The 23,555-nt window shown below is 50.8% G+C and overlaps 1 long non-coding RNA gene and 1 pseudogene across 1 annotated transcript in view; one reads left to right on the top strand and one right to left on the bottom strand.

The window, feature by feature from the left end:
• LOC110131402 (uncharacterized) overlaps positions 1-19,893 on the bottom strand; it is a 33,652-nt gene extending 13,759 nt beyond the window's left edge. The window contains exons 1-2 of the long non-coding RNA XR_011482316.1: positions 17,907-19,893; positions 3,817-4,083 (exon numbers count right to left, since the gene is read on the bottom strand). This is a non-coding gene — a long non-coding RNA (uncharacterized lncRNA). The remainder of the gene's footprint in view (positions 1-3,816; positions 4,084-17,906) is intronic.
• A 2,261-nt stretch (positions 19,894-22,154) lies between these two features.
• Positions 22,155-22,771, top strand: LOC110126304 (proteasome assembly chaperone 3 pseudogene; annotated as a pseudogene).
• The last annotated feature ends 784 nt before the right edge of the window (positions 22,772-23,555 follow it).

The raw sequence follows: 23,555 nt of genomic DNA, 5'->3' as shown, positions 1-23,555 counted from the left end.
CTTTCTAAACTGTCATCTAATGGCAAGGAAGCCGCAGAAGAGGATCACTTCATACACTGCTGTTAGAAATATAAATGTGACAGCCTCCTTGGAGATAATTATTACTCTGTCTTTTAACATCAAGAACATACATCCAGTTGACCCTTGGACAGCACTGGTTTAAAATGTGCAGGTCCATTTATCCACAGATTTTTTTTCAGTGAGTATATACTCCAGTCCTCTGTTGGTTGAATCTGTGGATGCAGAACCTTGAATACAAAGGACCGACTTAAGTTATACTTGGGATTTCAACTACACTGAAGGGCTGTGCCTTTATCCCCTGTTGTTCAAGGGCCAACCCAGCAGACTTGCTTTTGGGAATCCATCCCTAAGAAAAAAAGTGCCAGCACCTTAAACTGTATATTTATCAATGTATATTGTATTTTTTGGTAAGGACAAAAAAAGGAAACAATGTGAATGACCATTGGTAAGAGAATCATTGAATAAACTATGGTAAAGATGTACCACAGCTAGAACATAATCCATGGAAAAGAGAGCATGCAGGGGCAAATGCCACCAGGACAGATGGGGTGGGGGAGTGTGTGTGTGTGTGTGTGGGTGTATACACCAGGGCAGATGGGGTGGGGGACTGTGTGTGCGTGTGTGGGTGTATACACCAGGACAGATGGGGTGGGGGACTGTGTGTGCGTGTGTATACACCAGGACAGATGGAGTAGGGGGGAGTGTGTGTGGGTGTGTACACCAGGACAGATGGGGTAGGGGGGAGTGTGTGTGCGTGTGTGGGTGTGTACACCAGGACAGATGGGGTGGGGGAGTGTGTGTGCGTGTGTGGGTGTGTACACCAGGACAGATGGGGTAGGGGGGAGTGTGTGTGCGTGTGTATACACCAGGACAGATGGGGTGGGGGAGTGTGTGTGCGTGTGTGGGTGTATACACCAGGACAGCTGGGGTGGGGGACTGTGTGTGCGTGTGTGTGGGTGTGTACACCATGACAGATGGGGTGGGGGACTGTGTGTGCGTGTGTGGGTGTGTACACCAGGACAGATGGGGTGGGGGACTGTGTGTGCGCGTGTGGGTGTGTACACCAGGACAGCTGGGGTGGGGGACTGTGTGTGCGTATGTGTGGGTGTGTACACCATGACAGATGGGGTGGGGGACTGTGTGTGCGCGTGTGTGGGTGTGTACACCAGGACAGATGGGGTGGGGGAGTGTGTGTGCGTGTGTGTGGGTGTGTACACCAGGACAGATGGGGTGGGGGACTGTGTGTGCGTGTGTGGGTGTGTACACCAGGACAGATGGGGTGGGGGACTGTGTGTGCGTGTGTGGGTGTGTACACCATGACAGATGGGGTGGGGGACTGTGTGTGCGTGTGTGGGTGTGTACACCATGACAGATGGGGTGGGGGACTGTGTGTGCGCGTGTGTGGGTGTGTACACCAGGACAGATGGGGTGGGGGACTGTGTGTGCGTGTGTGTGGGTGTGTACACCAGGACAGATGGGGTGGGGGACTGTGTGTGCGTGTGTGGGTGTGTACACCATGACAGATGGGGTGGGGGACTGTGTGTGCGTGTGTGGGTGTGTACACCAGGACAGATGGGGTGGGGGACTGTGTGTGCGTGTGTGGGTGTGTACACCAGGACAGCTGGGGTGGGGGACTGTGTGTGCGTGTGTGGGTGTGTACACCAGGACAGATGGGGTGGGGGACTGTGTGTGCGTGTGTGGGTGTGTACACCATGACAGATGGGGTGGGGGACTGTGTGTGCGTGTGTGGGTGTGTACACCATGACAGATGGGGTGGGGGACTGTGTGTGCGTGTGTGGGTGTGTACACCAGGACAGATGGGGTGGGGGACTGTGTGTGCGTGTGTGGGTGTGTACACCAGGACAGCTGGGGTGGGGGACTGTGTGTGCGTGTGTGGGTGTGTACACCAGGACAGATGGGGTGGGGGACTGTGTGTGCGTGTGTGGGTGTGCACACCATGACAGATGGGGTGGGGGACTGTGTGTGCGCGTGTGTGGGTGTGTACACCATGACAGATGGGGTGGGGGACTGTGTGTGCGTGTGTGGGTGTGCACACCATGACAGATGGGGTGGGGGACTGTGTGTGCGCGTGTGTGGGTGTGTACACCAGGACAGATGGGGTGGGGGACTGTGTGTGCGTGTGTGGGTGTGTACACCAGGACAGATGGGGTGGGGGAGTGTGTACGAGTGTGTGCACAGCAAACTTTGTAAAAATCTAAAAACTGTTAATTTGTATAGCATTTTAGAGGTCTGGAGAATAGAATTCTCTGAAGTAAAAACGGAGATTTTGCTTGCATTCCTTGGTCGCTCTTTGTTTATGGTGGAACACCACCATAACCCATGAACGTGGACACGGTCCACAGCGCAGCAAGGGGGATAGCTCCGTCACCCTGGGCAGCAGCCAGCTGCTGCGCTGTGCTCCTTAGCCTGTGTTCCCAACAAGAGCGCATATCTGACAGTCACTGCTCACATGATGGAACCTTATAAAAAAGACTAATAAAGACAGAAAAACCATTGGAAAAAGTGCAGGGAATGCCAAGGTTATTATTACTATAAATTAGCAAATTACAGTGCTTTGAGAAAGTTCAACATAACCGCCTTTATAGCTGCACAGATGACCAAAAGGGTGACTGTCCTTTCATGAGCTGTTTGCTCCCAAGGCCCTAGAAATCCAGATCAGAGCTCATCATGCCTTCTTTTCTAAGTGCCCTGGGATTCTCATACAGCGGACTGGTTTTAGAGGAACCTCCTCCTAAAGATGAGTTCTTTGCCTGGACATAGGGCTGTGTTCACCAACCTCAGAGCAGGCTGGGAGCAGGAGCTGTCTTTTCACTGGTGAGCTGCAGGCCAAGAGGGACAGACAGTTTGCACAACAAACTACTGTCTTGACTCCAAGGCCCACATCCACATACCTGGCCCTGTGACCTTTACTCCACTGATTTTAATTAGACATTTGTTTTTCATTTCCACAGATACCTTTTTCCTAACTAGAGTGCTTAAGTATTTTAACTTTTCCACATTGTTTCATGCTCTGTAAATCCAAAGTTGGGATCCTCTTCGTGGTATAAAGCTGGCCTGGCTAAGTGGAATTGGCCTCACTCTCCTGTTGGTCTCAGGACTGGTCAGATGGGGAGACAGAGCTTAGCGACTCTGAGATGTGAGACAGGGGTCCTCCCCAGGAGGCTCGGCTAGGTGCAGTGTCGCTGGAGGTTTATCCCGGCGGCCCTGCCGTCTCCTCTCACGTTCTAACCTCTTGGGCACAGTCCGTCCTCATCTCTTCAGCTGAGTGACTGACAGCCCTGTTCCCAGCTGGGCAGCTAGTGTGGGCAGTCAGGGCGCTGTGCCCTCCTGGGCCGTGACTGGCTCAACCCCTTACCTGAAGCCAGGTCCCGCTGGCCGAGGGACAGTGGACTCTCGGGACCTGGTCTCCACGCGACCATCTTCCGACTCCGTCAGGCCTGAGCTCTGGTGTCTTGGAGGAGGAAGCTCGTGGTGCTGAGCGCGGTCAGGGGAACATGGCTGGGCCCCTGTGCCCTGTGTCCCAGCTCTCGGCTGGGTGCTGGTGACCATCTTCTCCACAGGTCCGCCCTCCTCCTGCCCCAAAGAGCGGCCGCCCTCTGCCCCAGACACTCACTCAATCATGCCATGTGCAACACGTTTGACTAAAGGAGAGCCCACCCTCTCTCGGTTTTAAAAGGACAGTCAGGATGTTAAAATGCAACACGCAAGCCAAGGCACACCTCCAAAGGTTAGAGACTCATGAAAGAACCCAGAGATGGGCACAGGAGAACTTACGGGAGCGTAAACCCAGGAGACGTCGGGACTGTGGCTCTTGACGCAAATCGTGGCAGTGGACCTGGAGACATTCATTCATGCTAAAAAGACGTCGTGAGCACCAAGGGAGCGGGTGCTGCCCGGAGACGCTGGGGAACAAGAGGACGCTGTGACGGGGCCTGCTGCCCTTGGAGTCTTTACATGTTGGTGGAATATCTGGGAGCAGACACTCGGAGCAGAGGACAGGCTCCGTGAGGCTGGAAGTGCCGGTACCAGCTGGGCCTGTTCCTATGAGAAAATATGAGAAGCCACAGTTCAGTTCAGTCGCTCAGTCGTGTCTGACTCTTTGCGACCCCATGAACCACAGTACGCCAGGCCTCCCTGTCCATCACCAACTCCAGGAGTCCACCCAAACCCATGTCCATCGAGTCGGTGATGCCATCCAACCATCTCATCCTCTGTCATCCCCTTCTCCTGCCCTCAATCTTTCCCAGCATCAGGGTCTTCTCCAATGAGTCACCTTTTCGCATCAGGTGGCCAAAGTATTGGAGTTTCAGCTTCAACATCAGTCCTTCCAATGAACACCCAGGACTGATCTCTTTCAGGATGGACTGGTTGGATCTCCTTGCAGTCCAAGGGACTCTCAAGAGTCTTCTCCAACACCACAGTTCAAAAGCATCAATTCTTCGGTGCTCAGCCTTCTTCACAGTCCAACTCCCACATCCATAGATGACCACTGGAAAAACCATAGCTTTAACCAGACGGACCTTTGTTGGCAAAGTAATGTCTCTGCTTTTTAATATGCTATCTAGGTTGGTCATAACTTTCCTTCCAAGGAGTAAGTGTCTTAATTTCATGGCTGCAATCCCCATCTGCAGTGATTTTGGAGCCCAGAAAAATAAAGTCAACCATTGTTTCCACTGTTTCCCCATCTATTTCCCATGAAGTGATGGGACCAGGTGCCATGATCTTAGTTTTCTGAATGTTGAGCTTTAAGCCAACTTTTCCCTCTCCTCTTTCACTTTCATCAAGAGGCTTTTTAGTTCCTCTTCACTTTCTGCCATAAGGGTGGTGTCATCTGCATATCTGAGGTTATTGATATTTCTCCCGGCAATCTTGATTCCAGCTTGCACTTCCTCCAGCCCAGCGTTTCTCATGATGTACTCTGCATATAAGTTAAATAAGCAGGGTGACAATAGACAGCCTTGACGTACTCCTTTTCCTATCTGGAACCAGTCTGTTGTTCCATGTCCAGTTCTAACTGTTGCTTCCTGACCTGCATACAGGTTTCTCAAGAGGCAGGTCAGGTGGTCTGGTATTCCCATCTCTTTCAGAATTTTCCACAGTTTATTGTGATCCACACAGTCCAAAGCTTTGGCATAGTCAATAAAGCAGAAATAGATGTTTTTCTGGAACCAGCCACCAGTGACAGACAGAGGGAAGCTCAGTTCCTCTGAAGTTCTGAAAGCAATCCTCTTGCTTTTTCGTGAGAAGCCACAGCAGGGCTTTAAATAAGGAGTAGCATCATCTGCTTTTTAAAAAATAAATGAGCCTCACACTAACAGGGAGGAGAATTTGGGCAGAGCTGCCCAGAAGCCAAAACCCCCACTTAGAAGCCTCGGATGGAGTTCTGCCCATTCACAGCTCCCACCTGGATTGCTTTCAGAACTTCAGAGGAACCGAGCTTCCCTCTGTCACTGGTGGCTGGCAGTTAATGAGACATCATCTTGCCAGGATCCAGGGTCACTTCCTTCCATTTCCCTGGATCTGGTCTAGTGTCTTCTGGCGTTTGCCTCATTCTTCCTGCCTCCAGCCTAACAAAACCCCTGAGGACTGCCTGTGCCCACCTCAAAACTGGGGATTCCACACCCCGAAAACCGCTTCGAGCAGGGAGTGCAGGTTGTCTGGGCTGACACCGGCACCTCTCCTCTGCGGTTGGGGCTCAGTGCGGGGAGGCCTCCTGTGCTCCGCGGGCTGCTGAGGTTACTGAGAGAGACAAAAGGTGGGGCAGTGCATGGGGCAGTGGAGAGCGAACAGGGCTGAGCGGGGAACCCTGCGATTTGGGGGGGTCCTGGCGTGGAGACAGCCGGAGGCCTTGGGGGCAGTGGCTTCAGGTCATCTTGCTCAGGACAACAGACCGGGTAATGTTAGCACAAGCCTGGCTTCCGCCGTGCTGAGGACCAGCCTCGGGGCGGGCCTGGCTTCTGGGTACAAGGCAGCCTGAAGAGTGGGTCCAGGATGGCCAGGCCTGAGGAAGGAAGAGGCCACTGAGGGGTGCCCTGCGGAGACAAAAACTTGTCATCGGGGGAGCAGACCAGCCAGAGGAATGGATGGGAAAACGTGACCTCAAGGGGGTCAAGCTGGTGAGGGTGTCAGCACGGCCCCCCCATGGTCTCAGGAAGTCAAGGGTGCACAGAGGTCAAATGACAACAGCAGCTACCCCCAGACTGGTTCATGGTGGTAATAGCAGTGAGACAGGTTGGCACCCGGACAGAGGTCTCCTCAAGGACCGAAACACAAGGAAGCCATAAGGGGCTAAAAACAGCTGTGTGCAGGGGCAACGGGCAAATTCTGGACAAAAAGATACCAAAAAAGACCCCCAAACCCTGACACTCTGGAGAGCTGACATCAAAAACAGGGTGTCAAGAGCAGATGAGTACAGTGCGTGCCCCCCAGAGGCAGGCGACCCCCTAAGCCACCCCCTGGCTCCCCCCCACGGGACCAGGAGCCCCCTGGGAGAGCGGGCCAGGGGCCTGTTCCGTGGCCTCAGCCCTCCCGCCACAGTAGGCCCGGTAAAGCCCCACCTGAACTTCCTGCCGGCCTCTGTCAGTGTCCTGTGACTGGGGAAGGCCAAGAGTCCTGGCTGGAGTCAGCCTTGGCGATGCCCATCGTGGGGCACTTGTCTCCTTCCAGGGAGGGCGTCGGGCAGCTCCAGGGCCCCGGGTGCAGCCTCCCCGCAGGTGACGAGTGGCCGCCTGGACGCCTTGTTCCTCTTCGCCACGTTTGGTGAGGCGGCCTTCCTGGCCCCGGGCCCGCGGGAGTCTCCTTCAGGAGACACTCTGCCCTCCCCTCTGCCCCCTCCCTCTCCTCCGTCCTCTCCTCCGGACAGTGGGCGTCGGGCAGCCACAGCATCACTCTCTGAGCATGTGAGCCCTGCCCACTCTGGCCGGCGTGGCTCTGTGCCAGGTGACGCAGAGGTGGGGGGCTCACCCACACTGCGCAGACCCCAGTCCCGGGGGCTCTCCCCGACGGCAGCTTCTGAAGGACATGCAAGCCTCCTCCCGTGTCGTGGCTGGGTCCGGCCGTCCGGCCTCCAACCTGTTTTCCTGCCTCTGCCTCCGTCTCAGTACTCCTGCCCATCCTCCCTCTGTGCCCCCGGGTCCTCACCCCCCACTGCCTTCCCCTCACCCTAAAGACATCCTCTCTGCGTCTGTAGGTTTTCGTTATTCATATCTCTGTTTTAGGCTTCCCAGGTGGCTCAGTGGTAAAGAATCCACCTGCCAACGCAGGAGACGCAGGTTCAATCCCTGGGTCAAGATCCCCTGGAGGAGGAAATGGCAACCCACTCTAGTATTCTGGCCTGGAGAATTCCATGGACAGAGGAGCCTGGCGGGCTATAGTCCATGGGGTCGCAAAGAGTCGGACACAACTGAGCAACTAACACTTTCACTTTCTCTCAATTCTAATACCACCTTACAGTTGGGTTTTACTGTCCCAAGATGGGAGAATGGACTGAGGTTCCCTATGTTCAGGCATTCGTAGTTCTTTACCAAAACCCTGCTCTACGAGGTTGCTATAATCAAAAGTCTGGTGAATGATCTCCTTATAACCTTCCCCAGCTCTCAGGGGTGGGGGAAACCAAGTCTCCCCTGCTTCTCCAGAGCCACCTACTTCCCCAGATCCTTCTGGTGTCCCAAACTCTAGCTCCCTGCGTCCCTTTATGCCCTCCGTGACCCCAGAGGGGATAGACTAGTCCTCTGGGTAACTTGTCGTGGAACTTCCTATCACCCAGGATCAGGGCAATATGTTCTCTTAAAGAAAAAGTGAAAGTGTCGGTCACTTAGTCATGTCCGACTCCTTGTGACCCCCATGGACTGTAGCCTGCCAGGCTTCTCTGTCCATGGAATTCTCTAGGCCAGAATACTGGAGTGGGTTGCCATGCCCTCCTCCAGGGGATCTTCCCCACCCAGGGATCGAACCCGGGTCTCCCGCACTGCAGGCGGATTCTTTACCGTCTGAGCCACCAGGGAAGCCCATGCTCTCTTAGGGAAGAGAGAGAGAGAGAGAGAGAGACCAGACTGGGGTGTGCAGCAAGGTCTGGCGGTGCTTTATTTTTTTACCGTAGCTCTTATACCCTAAGTTAGTACATTTCTAAGGGGAAGATAAGCACACAGAGTTAGTTTAACATTACATCAGTTTGCCCTTTATGAAACCAGGATGTTTTTCTGCATACTTCTTTGTTTATGAGAGTCTTTTTCCATAGTAGATTTTTGTACATTATCTTCTGGCCTTGGGGCCTATTGACATTTTATGACCTAGATGAATGCAAAGCTGTTTTCCGTAATCTATTCTTTATTGTTCCATTTTGCCTTGAGCTTAACAATAAACAGAAAAGTTGCAGTTTCATGGTACAGCAGGTTGCAACATAGTAGAAATACAATCCTGTTAACACAAAGGTCAGTCCTTTTTGCAGAAGTTATCAGTTAAATTTATCTAAAAGGTTTACCACACAAAGACTCTGCAGCTCTGGTGAGACAGCCCCTGTTTAGCATTCCTGGTTAAAATGAACAATTATCTTATTGTTTCCACACTAGGGCTAAACTCTTATTTTTCTAAATCTTTAGCTATATTAACAATAGTTTCCACTGCACAACCTCAGCACATTAAGAGCAAAAACACAGCAAGCAAGCATTGACCCAATAACCACTTTTAGAATAATATTTTTGTGTTCTCTAATGGGGCTTCCTCACCCCCCGAAGGGCTCCATGCCTATTAGGGCCTTTTGTGTGATCAGGTTCTTTATGCTGTTTATGATTAATGTGTTGTGAGCAGTCATGTCCATTAGTACGCATTTGCCAAGCAGGCTAGAATGCCAGCAAAGGGGCCTAAATTGAAACACTCCTTTCATCCTGGATAATCTTATAGGATACCACCGTCCAGGGGACATGTTGATTAAAGTTCTATGTTGATTCTGTTTGGAGAGAGATTGGGGAAGGCTGTCTACCTGTGTCACAGAAATTAGGGAGTATTCTAATATAGCAAGCGTCAGAAAGACAGAGATCATCTTTAAGGTGAGCGCCGGGGCAGCTTTTCGAAATCCCTGAAATCCTGATTTACCTTGCTTGTCAGGTCTTCTCCTCGTGACCTTGTCATGGGTGGGATCTTGTGTGCTGGCTCCCGGCAAGGGACCAATCCAGGCATTTTGTTATGAGTGGAGACGGAGTCCCAGTCAGGCGCCCCACTGGAATTGCAGCTCTCGGGGGGAACAGAAGCCAGGAAGCTCACAACTCAGTGTGTATAGAAGGATCAGGAAAGTGTATCAGAAGCCAGTTAATATGAAAAGGTTAAAGCAATGATCCAAGATGAAAAAAAAAATTCAGCCCTCTTTCAGGGATGCCTTGTGCAGGCTTTTAGAATATTCACAAATACTGATGCATCTACTCCTGAGAGTCAATACAGCTGGGATGACACCTCATCAGCCAGTCTGCTCCTCATTTTAGGCACAGTCTCCAGAAGTTAACTAAGGCCCACAAACCCCGATGCCCCAACTCCTAGAGATGTCAGTTGGGGTATTAATAATCGAGAATAAGCTGAGGAGGAAGAGAGAACCCAACATGAAAACATAGAGGCCAGGGGTCAAGCAAAACTGATGGTTGTAGCTGTCAGCCATGCCTTGTGACCTCGGGACAACCCAAAGGGGCAAGGAAGTTTCACCATCTGTCAGGAGGTAAGACCAGCCAGGGAAATGCTTCAAATGCAAGTCAGCTGGCCCACAGGCCCTGAAGTGCCTGAAGGAGCCCTCAGCCCCGGCCGGCCTGCAGACGGACAGGTCGTTCCAGATGGTGCTGCCCCGTCCTGAAGGGGCGCGGGGGTCTTGCTCCAGAGAGGGCCATGCCGACACCTGATGTGGCCCAGGGCTTCCAGCGGCTCCCCCACAGCAGGTGTCTGTCTCCAGCGGGGAGCCCTGGGTGGTGCCTGATGTGCCAGGTAAGAAAATCAGTTTTCCAGTTGATAGGGGACTCACTTCCTCTGTCCTGACCTCTCACATTGGGCTGCTTTCCTCCAAAAGCTGTACCATGAGTGGGGTCCACGGAAAGCCTCACACCCGTCTCTTTACTTGGCCTCTCAGTTTGAACGAGTCTCCTCCGTCCACGGAATTTTCCAGGCATGAGTACTAGAGTGGAGTGGGTTGCCATTTTCTTCTCCATCTTCCCAACCCAGGGATTGAACCCAGGTCTCCTGCATTGCAATCAGACCTGGGTTCGATCCCTGGGTTGGGACGATCCCCTGGAGAAGGGAAAGCTACCCACTCCAGTATTCTGGCCTGGAGAATTCCATGGACTATATAGTCCATAGGGTCGCAAAGAGTCGGACACGACTGAGTGACTTTCACTCACCCACTCAGCCTGAACAGCGTTTAACCTCATGTGCCTTTCTGGTTGTGTCGGGGTGTCCTGCCCCACTACTGGGGAGACACCTTCCCATCTCCCTCAGAGCCATAGTACAGTTAGGCCCCGAGCAGCCACTTTCCTGACAAATCAGCTGGAAGAACAAGGACCTGTTCCCAGCCATATTCTACACGCAGTAAACCCTGCAGTTTGGGGCAAAGGAATTCCTGGGGACGCTATAAGCATCCAACCTGTAAAAATTAGCCTTAAGCCAGAAGTCGCTAATCCTAACAAAAGACAGGACTGCATAAAGTCGGAAGCAAAATAAGGTTTACAACCTCTCATAAATTTTTAAAACATGGCCTCTTTGTACCCTGTCAGTCTCCTTGTAATCTCCTGTTCTGCCTGTTGTTCGGCCAAATGGGGAATATCGAATGATACAAAACCTCAGAGCAGTGAATGAGGCAGTGACCTGATACATCCCTATGGCCAATCCCTAGTGTATCAGTCCAGATTCCTGGAGATGCCAAGTGGTTCACTGTGCTTGACCTCAAGGATGCCTTCTCTTGAATCCCATTTCAACCCTCATCTCACTGTTTGCCCGTAAGTGGACTAACCCCTACTCGGGGCAAATGCAACGATATAGCTGGACAGATTTACCTCAGGGTTATGGGGACAGTCCACACTTGTTCACACACGACCTAGGAAACTAAGGGAAATGCATGTAGAAGGGGTCACGATGCAGTGCACGGGCGATATACTGGAAAAATGCAAACCAAAACTACAACCAGGGTCACCGGCGCCAGTCATCAGCAAATCTACGACAATAAATGGAGACCCCCATGGAGAAAAGGGGACCCTCCTACACTGCTGCTGGGAATGGGAACCTCTAAAAAGTCACTATGGACAACTGCATGCAGATCCCTCACAAAACAAAAGCAGAGCTGGCGTCAGATCCTGCAACCCCCCTCCAGGTCCTATATCCGGGTAAACCATCCTTCCAAAAAACACACGCAGTGGAACGTTCAACACCACACTGCTTAGACAGCCAAGGCGTGGACAGCCGCAGTGACCTTCCCCAGAGGGAGGGATTCATACGATGTGCCATGCATATTCCAGGGACTATCAGTCATACAGAGAGAAAGAAAGCATGCGAATTGCAGCAACACTGATGGACCTGAAGGCGATCACACTAAGTAGGATAGAGAAATGCAAATCGCATATGAGACCATTTAGAGGTGGAATCTAAAAATAGATATGCATGAAGGAATTTACCAGACAGACACAGACTCGCAGATTCAGACAACAAACTCAGAGTCACCCAAGGGAAAGGGAGAGCGTGGGGTGGGCAGAGATAGTTTAGGACGCTGGGATTGAGCCATACGCACTTCCAGATTTGACAGACAGAAGGAAGCATATGAATAAGGATGTACGGGATAGAACAAGGAGCTCTATTCAACTCTCTCATAAGCTAGATGAGATCAGAATCCAAAAAAACCAGATACATGTATATGTATAATAGAATTGACTTGCTGCGCCCCTCAAATAAATACAACATGGTAAAACAACTCTATTAGAAAATGAAAATCACATGAACGATAACACAGATGCCTCCTTTTCCCTCGCGCTTTGGCCCCGCCCCCGGGGCCTGAGCGGGCTTGCCTCCCAAAGCGGGACAGTAATCAGGTGCGGGAGCTGGAGACGACGTGCCAGCAGACGAGCGCCCCGGATCCGAGGTGCCAGTCCCCTCCGGACGGGACCACAGGCTCCACACCCGGCAGGCCCTCCGGGGACGGCAGCGCGTCTGCTGCACCCAGTAACTGGTGGCAGCTCTGGGCTGGAAGAGCTTCCATTAATCACCCTATTTTCACCTCTGCTGGTGGTGGGGTCCCCACTTCCAGCCTCCTTCCTTAGAATCACTCCTGACACCTAACAGGCACGGCTGCCTCTGCACAGCACTCTGGAGGTGGGTGGGATCTGTCAGAGGGCTGAAGAGTAAGGGACAAGAAGGAATGACAAGAAGGCAATGGGCGTCTCTTCTGGCACTTCATAATCTTCAACCAGGGAACCTTTGCGAAGGCTCAGGTTGCCCCAGTTCACCAACTGGGACTAGAGGAAGTGCTGCCACCTTATGGCCATTGACTAGAACAACAACTTTAAAATTGGTGCTTCTGAACACGTTTTATTGCTAACAGCCTCTATGGAGAATACCCCTAGTGGAGGTGATGAAATTCCAGTTGAGCTATTTCAAATCCTCAGAGATGATGCTGTGAAAGTGCTGCACTCAATATGCCAGCAAATTTGGAAAAGTCAGCAGTGGCCACAGGACTGGAAAAGGTCAGTTTTCATTCCAATCCCAAAGAAAGGCAATCCCAAAGAATGCTCCAACTACCGCACAATTGCACTCATCTCACACGCTAGTAAAGTAATGCTCAAAATTCTCCAAGCCAGGCTTCAGCAATACGTGAACCATGAACTTCCAGATGTTCAAGCTGGATTTAGAAAAGGCAGAAGGAACCAGAGATCAAATTGCCAACATCTGCTGGATTATTGAAAAAGCAAGAGAGTTCCAGAAAAACATCTACTTCTGCTTTATTGACTACGCCAAAGCCTTTGATTGTGTGGACCACAACAAACTCTGGAAAATTCTGAAAGAGATGGGAATACCAGACCACCTGACCTGCCTCTTGAGAAACCTGTATGCAGGTCAGGAAGCAACAGTTAGAACTGGACATGGAACAACAGACTGGTTCCAAATAGGAGAAGGAGCACGTCAAGGCTGTCTATTGCCACCCTGCTTATTTAACTTATATGCAGAGTACATCATGAGAAACGCTGGACTGGAGGAAGCACAAGCTGGAATCAAGATTGCTGGGAGAAATATCAGTAACCTCGGATATGCAGATGACACCACCCTTATGGCAGAAAATGAAGAACTAAAGAGCCTCTTGATGAAAGTGAAAGAGGAGAGGGCAAAAGTTGGCTTAAAGCTCAACATTCAGAAAACTAAGACCATGGCATCTGGTCCCATCACTTCATGGCAAATAGACGGGGAAACAGTGGAAACAGTGACAGACTTTATTTTCTTGGGCTCCAAAATCACTGCAGATGGTGATTGCAGCTATGAAATTAAAAGACACTTGCTCCTTGGAAGAAAAGTTATGACCAACCTAGACAGCATATTAAAAAGCAGAGACAGTACTTTGACAACAAAGGTCTGTCTAGTCAAAGCTACGGTTTTTTTCCAGTGGTCATGTATGGATGTGAGAGTTGGACTATAAAGAAAGTCAAGCGTCAAAGAATTGATGCTTCTGAACTGTGGTGTTGGAGAAGACTCTTGAGAGTCCTTTGGACTACAAGGAGATCCAACCAGTCCATCCTAAAGGAAATCAGTCCTGAATATTCATTGGAAGGACTGATGCTGAAACTCTAATACTTTGGTCATCTGATGTGAAGAGCTGACTCATTTGAAAAGTCCCTGATGCTGGGAAAGACTGAAGGTGGGAGGAGAAGGGGATGACAGAGGATGAGATGGCTGGATGGCATCACCGACTCGATGGACATGGGTTTGGGTAAACTCTGGGAGTTGGTGATGGACTGGGAGACCTGGCGTGCTGCAGTTCATGGGGTCACAAAGAGTCGGACACGACTGAGCGACTGAACTAACTGACTGATGCAGGTTCCTTTCAAAATGACAAAACAGCTAGCTTAAGATACTGCATTCCCACTCTGGGGCCCATATCTGGACAAAATCATCTTCAAAAAGACACCTGCAGTCCACCGTGGCCCTGTGAGTAATAGCCAAGGCATGGAAAGAACAAACACGTCCATCCACAGGTCAGTCGTGTCCTGCTCTTCCGGCCCCATGGACCGCAGCACTTCAGCTTCAGCATCAGTCCTTCCAATGAACGCCCAGGACTGATTTCTTTCGGGATGGACTGGCTGGATCTCCTTGCAGTCCAAGGGACTCTCAGGAGTCTTCTCCAACACCACAGTTCAAAAGCATCAATTCTTCAGCAATCAACTTTCTTTATAGTCCGACTCTCACATCCATACATGAGCACTGGAAAAACCATGGCTTTGACTAGATGGACCTTTGTTGTCAAAGTACTGTCTCTGTTTTTAATATGTTGTCTAGGTTAGTGGACTGAAAATGTGCTACATATATTCAATGAACTATTTACTCAGCCATAAAAAAGACTAAAATCATGCCATCTGCAGCAACATGGACAGACTGGACATGATCACACTAATTCAGAGGGAGAAAGACAAGCAGCATTTGCTATCACTGACAGGGGGAATGTACAAGTGGATACACATGAACTAATTTATCAACAGAAGCAGTATCACAGATTTAGAAAACGTTTAAGAGCTACCAAAGCGAAAGAAGGGGCATTTTGGAGGGAGGTAGAGATAATTCACGGAGAAGGCAATGGCAACCCACTCCAGTACTCTTGCCTGGAAAATCCCATGGACAGAGGAGCCTGGTGGGCTGCAGTCCATAGGGTGGCTAAGAGTCTGACACGACTGAGTGACTTCACTTTCACTTTTCACTTTCATGCACTGGAGAAGGAAATGGCAACCCACTCCAGTGTTCTTGCCTGGAGAATCCCAGGGACGGGGGAGCCTGGTGGGCTGCCCTCCATGGGGTCGCACAGAGTCGGACACGACTGAAGTGACTTAACAGTAGCAGTAGAAATAATTTAGGATGCTGGAATTAAACCATACACTGTTTTAGATAGGATAGATAGATAAACAGAATACTGAAAATGGACCTACTGGATAGAACAAGGAACTCTACTCAACACTATGTCATAAGCTATATGAGAACACTGTCCAAAAAAGAGCAGACACGTGTGTATGTGTAACTGAATCACCCTGCAGTACACCTAAATGAACAACACTGTAAACACACTGTACTCCAGTATACAAGCTACATGAAAAGATGAAAATGAGAACAGATGCCTACATTATTCCCCTTGGCATTGGAGACCCGGGCTGCTGTCACATCCCTGGGGCCTGAGCAGGGCTGGTCCCCGAGCCTGGGCTTCGGCCCATCAGTAGGAGCTGGGGAGGGTGGGCCAGCAAATGAGCCCCACCTTGGATCCTGGGTCCCAGGTTCCCCCGGATGGGGCCAGAGCTTCCCCCCAGGCAGGTCCTCCTATTTCTAAGTCAATCCCCCTGCACCCAAAAACGGCGGACACTGTGGCCAACATGAGCTTTCAGCAGGCACCCTACCCCCACCTCCGCTGGTGGCGGGGTTCCCACTTCAGCCTCCTTCCTCAGGGCTCCCATCATACCTACGTGGGACAGCTGCTTCAGTGCAGCACTTTGGAGGGGGTAGGGGTATGTCTGAGGGGTGGGGAAGGGATGGGGCAAGGAGTAATGACACCTGAAGCCTTAGGCGTCTCTCTACTTTACAACCCAGGAACACGACCACTGCCAAGACTCGGGGCCCCCATTTGCCAAGTGGGGCAAGAGGAAGTGCTGCCGCCTTGTGGTCCTTGTCTGGAACAACAACTTTAAAACTGCAGCAGACGGGCACGTTTCACAGGAGGCCTGTGGCTTCTAACTTCGGCCTGATGCAAAGAACCGACTCACTGGAAAAGACCCTGATGCTGGGAAAGACTGAAGGCAGGAGGACGAAGGGGACAACATGATGGGATGGTTGGATGGCATCACCGACTCTATGGACATGAGTTTGAGTAAACTCCGGGAGTTGGTGATGGACAGGGAGGCCTGGTGTGCTGCGGTCCATGGGGTTGCAAAGAATCGGACACGGCTGAGTGACTGAACTGTGGCTTTTATTTTTTTGTTTGTTTGTTTTTTCTATTTTGAACTGTGGCTTTTAAATGGCCTCCACCAGAAAGAAAAATCCAGCTGCAGGAAATAGAAAAAGAAATCCAAACAGGGCCTACTTTCAAAACTCAATTTTAAGAGGCAAATTTAGCTCACACTTAAAAAAAATTTTTTTTTTTTTAAAGTACCTGAAAAGAACTTCAGCCTCCCTGGTTCTTAGAGAAATGGAAATCAAAACGATAATGATCTATTTCCAGACTCCAGTCATAACCAGATCTACCAATAATAAATGCTGGAATAGGTGTGGAAAAAAGGAAAGCCTCCTACGCTGCTGCTGGGAATGGATGTTGCTAACAACCACTTCGGAGAACATCATTCAGGTTCTTTTGAAAATGGCAAACAGAGCTAGCACAAAATCCTGCAGTCCCACTCTGAAGTCTACGCCCAAGCAAAGCATCCTCAAAAAGACACATGCAACCCACTGTCACTGCAGCACTGTTTACAACAGCAAAGACACAGAAGCAAACAAAACGCCCATCCACAGGTGAATGGATACTGAAGATGTACTATGTACACGCAACGGACAGTAAGTCAGCAGTAAAAAAGAATAAACCACGCCATTTCCAGCAACATGGAAACTACTGTCAACCGTCTCCACGTCTGCTGGCGGTGGGGTTTCCACTTCAGCCTCTTCCTCAGAGCGGCTCCTGATAGCTGTCTAGGACAGCTGCCTCAGCACAGCACTCAGCGTGTGGGCTACGTCTACGGAAGGAAGAATAAAGGGCAAAATGTAATGATGCTCAGGGCCCTGGGTGTTTGTTCTGGCACCTTGCTCTCTAGTTTATAATCCGGAACATGCCTTTTACTGAGGCTCTGCTTGCCCCAGTTCAGGAGTGGGGCATGAGGAAGTGCTGCCTCCTCGCGGCTGCTCATTGGAACAACAACTTTAACACCAGAGTTGAGCACATTTTCTTCAGGAGGCCCTCAGAGACTTATTGCCGCCCCCCCCACCCCCCCTCCCCTCCCCCCTCCTCTACCCACCCACCCCACCTCGCCTACCCCCCACGCCCCCCCCCTCCGAGAAATAGCTCGCAGTAGGTAACAGGAAAAGAATTCCAAATGGGACTGACTTTCAGGGCCAATTTCAAAAGGCAATTTTGGCTTACACAGGAAAAAACAGAACCTGGACCTGAAAAGCGCCCCAGCCTCCCTCAGTCTTAGAGAAATGTAAACCATAGTATAGAAATGCAAACCGCAGTGGAAACACTATAATGAGCTATCAATGGGCACCAGTCCTCAGGAAATCAACAAACTGTAAATGCTGGAGTTGGTGTGGGGAAAAGGGAACCCTCCTACGCTGCTGCTGGGGATGGAAATTGCTAACAGCCGCAATGCAGAACGTCACGTAGCTGCTTTCAGAACGAAGAACAAAGCAAGCATAACATCCTGAAATCCCACTTCAGGGCTTATATTTGGACAGACCCCCCTTCAAGAAGACAGGTGCACCTCAACCATCGCTGCAGCACACTTTGCCACAGCCAAGGCATGGGGCAGCTGAAGCTCCCGCCGGGGGTGCGCTACAGGCCTGCGATGGGTCTGACTCGGCCATTAAAAGGAGGGAACCGCGTCGTTTGCAGCAACGCAGACGGGCCTGGAGATGATGAAGCTAAGTCAGAGAGACAAACAGCATATGGTAGCACTTACAGGCGGACTCTGAGAATGATGCACATGAGCGAGTTCACCAGGCAGATACAGACTCCCTGGCTGAAAACAAGCTCGCAGTTACCGAAGGGAGAGGAGGCGGCGGGGGAGGGGCAGGGCAGGAACAGCGGCAATGCAGGGTGCTGGGCACAAACTGCACACACTTCTGCACACACAGATACAGACAGGGCACGCTGAACAGGGATGTGCACAGTGGAACAAGAACCTCCACCCAACAACACAAGCTCTATGGGAAGAGAATCTGGAGAAGAATACTTACCTGTATGTGTAGAACTAAATCAACTTGCTGTACCCCTCAAACAAACTGAGCATTGTAAATCAGCTCTCCCCAACAGAAAATACAATTAACGTGAAAGAATGAAGCCGAAAACAAACGGCTCCTCCCCGCGGTTTTGCTGCCCAGGGCTGGAGTCAGCGCCCTGGGGCCTGGGCACGCTTGCTTCCCCAAGCTGGGCTTCCGTCAGCTTGAGGGGCTGGGGTGCCAGTAAATGAGCCCCCCTGGAGCTGAGGTCCTGGTCCGCTCTGGGTGGGACCACAGATTCACACCCAGGCAGGCCCTCCTACACCCACACCAGGCCTTCTGCTCAAGAAGTATCTGATGCCCTGCGCTGGCAGATGTTTCAGCAGCCGTCCTGTCTCCTGTCTGCCGGTGGCAGGGTTTCCATTTCCAGCCTCCTTCCCTGGGGTCCCTCCCACAGCTACACGGGCAGCGGCCTCAGAGCAGCACTGGGGCAGGGGCTCGGATATGACTGGGGGTGAAGAGTAAGGGGCGAGAAGTGATGACACTCGAGGCCCTGGTGTTTGCTTTGGCGCTGTGCTCTAGTTTACAGCCCAGGAACCGCCTGGTGCTAAGTAAGGCTCGGGTCGCCCAGTTCCCCGAGTGGGTGTGGGGAAATGCTGCCACCTCGTGGCTGACAACTGGAACAACAACATTAAAGCTGGGGCTTATGGCCACATTTGGGGGAAGCTGAAACTCCAATACTTTGGCCACCTCATGCAAACAGTTGACTCATTGGAAAAGACCCTGATGCTGGGAGGGATTGGGGGCAGGAGGAGAAGGGGATGACAGAGGATGAGATGGCTGGATGGCATCACCGACTCGACGGACATGGGTTTGAGTAAACTCCAGGAGTTGGTGATGGACACGGAGGCCTGGCGTGCTGTGATTCATGGGGTCGCAAAGAGTCGGACACGACTGAGTGACTGAACTGAACTGGTGGCTCAGCTGATAAGGAATCTGCCTGCAATGCAGGAGACCTGGGTTCAGTCCCTGGGTTGGGAAGATCCCCTGGAGGAGGGAAAGGCTGCCCACTCCAGGATTCTAGCCTGAAGAATCCCATGGACTGTATAGTCATGGGATCGCAGAGAGTTGGACACGACTGAGCAACTTCCACCTTTAGGTGGCACAACTGGAACTGCCAACGTAGGAGACGCAAGAGACGTGGGTTCAATCCCTGGGTCAGGGAAGCTCCCTGGAGGAGGAGATGGCAGCCACTCCAGTATCCTTGCCTGGGAAACCCCATGGACAGAGGAGCCTGGTGGGCTACAGTCCACTGGGCAGCAGAGATGGGACATGACTGAGCACAGCGCGGGGACGGGCACATTTTGTTCAACAGGCTCTAAATGAGCCTGCTCCCCGAGAAGTGTACAACAGTGGGTAACCAAGAAAGACTTGTGAATAGGGCCAACTTTCCAGACTATTTTCAAAGGGCAAATTTGTCTCATACATAACAAAAAAACACAAAACCCGGACCCGAAATGACCTCTGCCTCCACAATACAGAGACGTGCAAACCACAGCCACAACAAATCCACAGACTATAAATCTGGGAGAGGGTGTGGTGAAAACGGAAGCCTCCAGTGCTACTGCTGGGAATGGAAACTGCTAACAGCCACGATGCAGAACATCATGAAGCTCCTTTCAAAAGAAGAACAAAGCTAGCATAAGATCCTGCAATCCCACTCAGGACCTATACTCAGGCAAACCATCCTTCAAAAAGACACGAGAATCCCATGATTCACTGTGGCACTATGTACAATAGACAAAGCACAGAAGCAATCAAAACTTCCCTCCAGAGATGAACAGATACTGAGGGTGTGCTACATGTATGCAATGGATATTATTCAACCATAAAAAAGGAATGGAATCATGCCATTTGCAATATGGATAGACCTGGAGCTGATCACACTCAGTCAGAGAAAGACAAATAGCTTATGATATCACTTACAGGTAGAATCTAAAGTGGATACACATGAACAAACTTCCCAAACAGAAACAGACGCACAGACTTAGAAAACAAACTCTGAGTCCCCAAAGGAAAAGAAGGGGCTGGGGGAGGGGTGACAGCAGGGATAAGGATAATGCAGGATGTTGGGAGTAAACTGCACACACTTTTAAACACATAAATAGAAATAGGTCATACTGAATAAACACGTACAGGACAGAACAAGGAGTTCTATGTTCTATAATAACTCCAACAATCTGTCATAAGCTCCATGGGAAGGGAATCTCAAAAAGGACAGATACATGTTTGTGTAGGACTGAATCAATTTGCTGTACACTTCAAACAACAACATTGTAAATCAGCTCTGTCCCAACAGAAAATAAAAATAACGTGAAAAGATAAGACCGAAAACAAATGGCTACTTTTTCCCCTTGGGTTCGGTGGCCTGGGCAGGAGTCACCTTCTGGACCCTGAGCAGGGTTGGCTCCCAAGGCTGGACTTCAGGTTGGGTGATGTGCCAGCAAATGAGCGCCTCCTTGGCTCCGGAGTCACTAGTCCCCTCTGGATGGGACCACAGGCTTCACACCCAGGCAGGCCCTCCTATAGCTACACCCAGCCTTTTGCACCCAAAAAGTGGCTGAGGCTCCGGGCTGGAGGAGCATACAGCAGTCATCCTCTGCTGGTGGTGGGTTCCCACTTCAGCCTCCTTCCTTAAAGTCGTTCCTGAGAGCTACATGGGACAGGTGCCTCAGGACAGCACTCACCTGCAGCCTGGGACATGACTGGGGGGGAAGAATAAGGGGCGAGAATCGGCGACACTCGCGGCCTTGGGTGTCTGTTGGGGCGCGTTGGCCTCTTACAGCCCAGGAACAGGCCTTTCGCTAAGGCTCAGGCGTGGGAGGTGTGGGCAAGTGCTGCCGCCTTGTGGCCATGAGCTGGAACAACGACTTTAAACAGCTGCATAAGGGCACCTTTTCCTCAGGATGCCTGCTATGCTCTAAATGCCGCCAGCACCCCCAAGAATTATCCTGAGGTAGGTAATACAGAAAGAATTCCAAGTGGGGCCGACTTTCAGTGCCAATTCAAAAGGCAAATCTGGCTCACACTTAGAAGAAAAACACAAAATCTGAAACTGAAAAGACCTCTGCCTCCCTAAGACTAACAGAAATGCAAACCATGTCACCAGCTGTCATCTGGTCACAGTCCTCAGCAGATCCGCAGACAGTGAGTGCTGGAGTCGGTGTGGGGAAAAGGGAGCCCCCTTGCGCTGCTGCTGGGGATGGAGCTGCTAACAGCCACAACGCAGAACATCATGCACCTCCCTTCAGAACCACAGACAAAGCTAACCTAAGAGCCAGCAGTCCCACTCCAGGGCCTATATTCAGGGAAAACCATCCCTCAAAAAGACACGTGCACCCCAACATTCACTGCAGCACTATTTACAGTTGCCATGGCGTAGAAGAAACACAAATTTCCATCCACAGATGAATGGACACTGAAGATGGGCTACATATGCAAGGGACTGTTACTCAGCAACAAAAAATTATGAAATCATAGCATCTGCAGTAATGTGGGTGATGTGGAGATGATGAAACTAAGTCAGAGAAAGACAAATAGCATATGATATCACTTACAGATAGAATCTAAAAGTGGACACACATGAATGAATTTATCAAACAGAACAAGACTCACAACTGAGAAAACAAATTCAGATTTACAATGGAAAATTAGCAGCTGGGGGAGGGGCGAAGGCAGTGATAAAGATAACATAGGATTTTGGGAATAAAGCAAATACACTTCTAATACATTGATTCTAACAAAGCATACCGAACATGGATGTATGGGATAGAATAAGAAACTCTACTGAACACTCTGTCTAACTCTATGACATAACTCTATGGGAAGAGATTCTGAAAATGAACATTTTCATGTATATGCTGAGTTGAATCAGATAAACACAACATTGTAAATCAACACTACTCTAGTGCGTCACTTCCGGGCACAGCGCGGTGCCACTGAGCAGACTCAGCTATGGAAGGTAAACTATTGGTGACATCCAAACAGAAGACTGCAGTGGTGTGTGGAGTCCCCACTCAGGTGGTCTGCACAGCCTTCAGCAGTCACATCCTGGTAGTGGTGACCCAGTTGGGGAAGATGGGTACCCTGGTCTCCCTGGAACCCAGCAGTGTGACTAGTGACATCGGCAAGCCTGTGCTGACCACTAAAGTCCTCCTCGGGAAGGATGAGCCTCTCGTCCATGTCTTTGCAAAGAACCTGGTGGCATTTGTGTCTCAAGAAGCTGGAAACAGAGCCATTCTCCTTGCCCTGGCCATGAAGGACAAGAACATGAAGGTGGTGAAGGCCCTGAAGGAGGTGATCCAGATGTGCCAGGTGTGGTGAGCCTGGAGCGGCCACCCCTGCCGTCCCCAGGGACGCAAGGATCTGAAGGTCCTCCTTGAGTTAGGAGGAGGAGCTCTCTGGCTGTGGCCCTTGAAGCTAGAAGCAGCACAGACTCCTCAGGCTCACCTTGGTTTGGAGGCTGACGTCCCCCATGGAGGGAGGACAGGAAACATGTCCTGAGAAGGTTGTGAGTCCTCCTCCCCAGGTCCAGACAGCTGTACCTGTGTGAGAATTGACGGAATGAGTCAAGGCCCTTAAATGTTGGGGGGAAATTTTTTTTAATTAAAAATAAATGCATATCCCCCCCCCAAAAAAACACTACTCTAAGAGAAAGTAAAATTACATGAAAGGATAAAACCAAAGACAAACGGTTACTTTATTCCCCTTGGGTTCAGTGAACAGGGCTGGAGTCACCTCCCTGGGGCCTGAGCAGATTTGGTTCCCAGGTCAGGACTTCGGTCAGTTGGGGGAGCTGGAGAGGACATGACAGCAAATAAGCCCCCCTTGGATCTGGAGGGCCTAGTTCTCCAGATGGGACCCCAAGCTTCACATCCCTGCAGACCTACACCAAGCCTTTTGCATCCAGTACATGGTGGATGCTCTGGGCTGGAAGAGTCCCGATCGATAGTCATCCTGTCTCCACCTCTCCTTTCACAATGACAAAGCAGCCAGATGTTTAAGACATTGCAATCCCACTCCAGGCCCATATCTGGACAAAAGCATCTTTCAAAAAGACATGTGCACCCCAGCCTTCACTACAGCACCATTTACAATAGCCAAGACATGGGAGCAGCCAAAATGTCCATCCACAGATGAACGGACTGAGGACATGCTGCATATAGGCAGAGGACTATCACTCAGCCATAAAACCGAGCTACCAGGAGGCCTACAGGTTTTAAACGACGCCCACCCCTGAGAAAAATCTTGCGGTAGGTAACAGAAAGGAATTCCAAATAGGACTGACTTTCAGGGCCAATTTCAAAAAGCAATTCTGACTCACACTTAGG

This window comes from Odocoileus virginianus, chromosome 20 (genome assembly GCF_023699985.2).
Source record: "Odocoileus virginianus isolate 20LAN1187 ecotype Illinois chromosome 20, Ovbor_1.2, whole genome shotgun sequence".
Classification (NCBI taxonomy): domain Eukaryota; kingdom Metazoa; phylum Chordata; class Mammalia; order Artiodactyla; family Cervidae; genus Odocoileus; species Odocoileus virginianus.
Note: the sequence above shows the minus strand (reverse complement) of the source record. Positions and strands in the feature narration are given on the sequence as shown.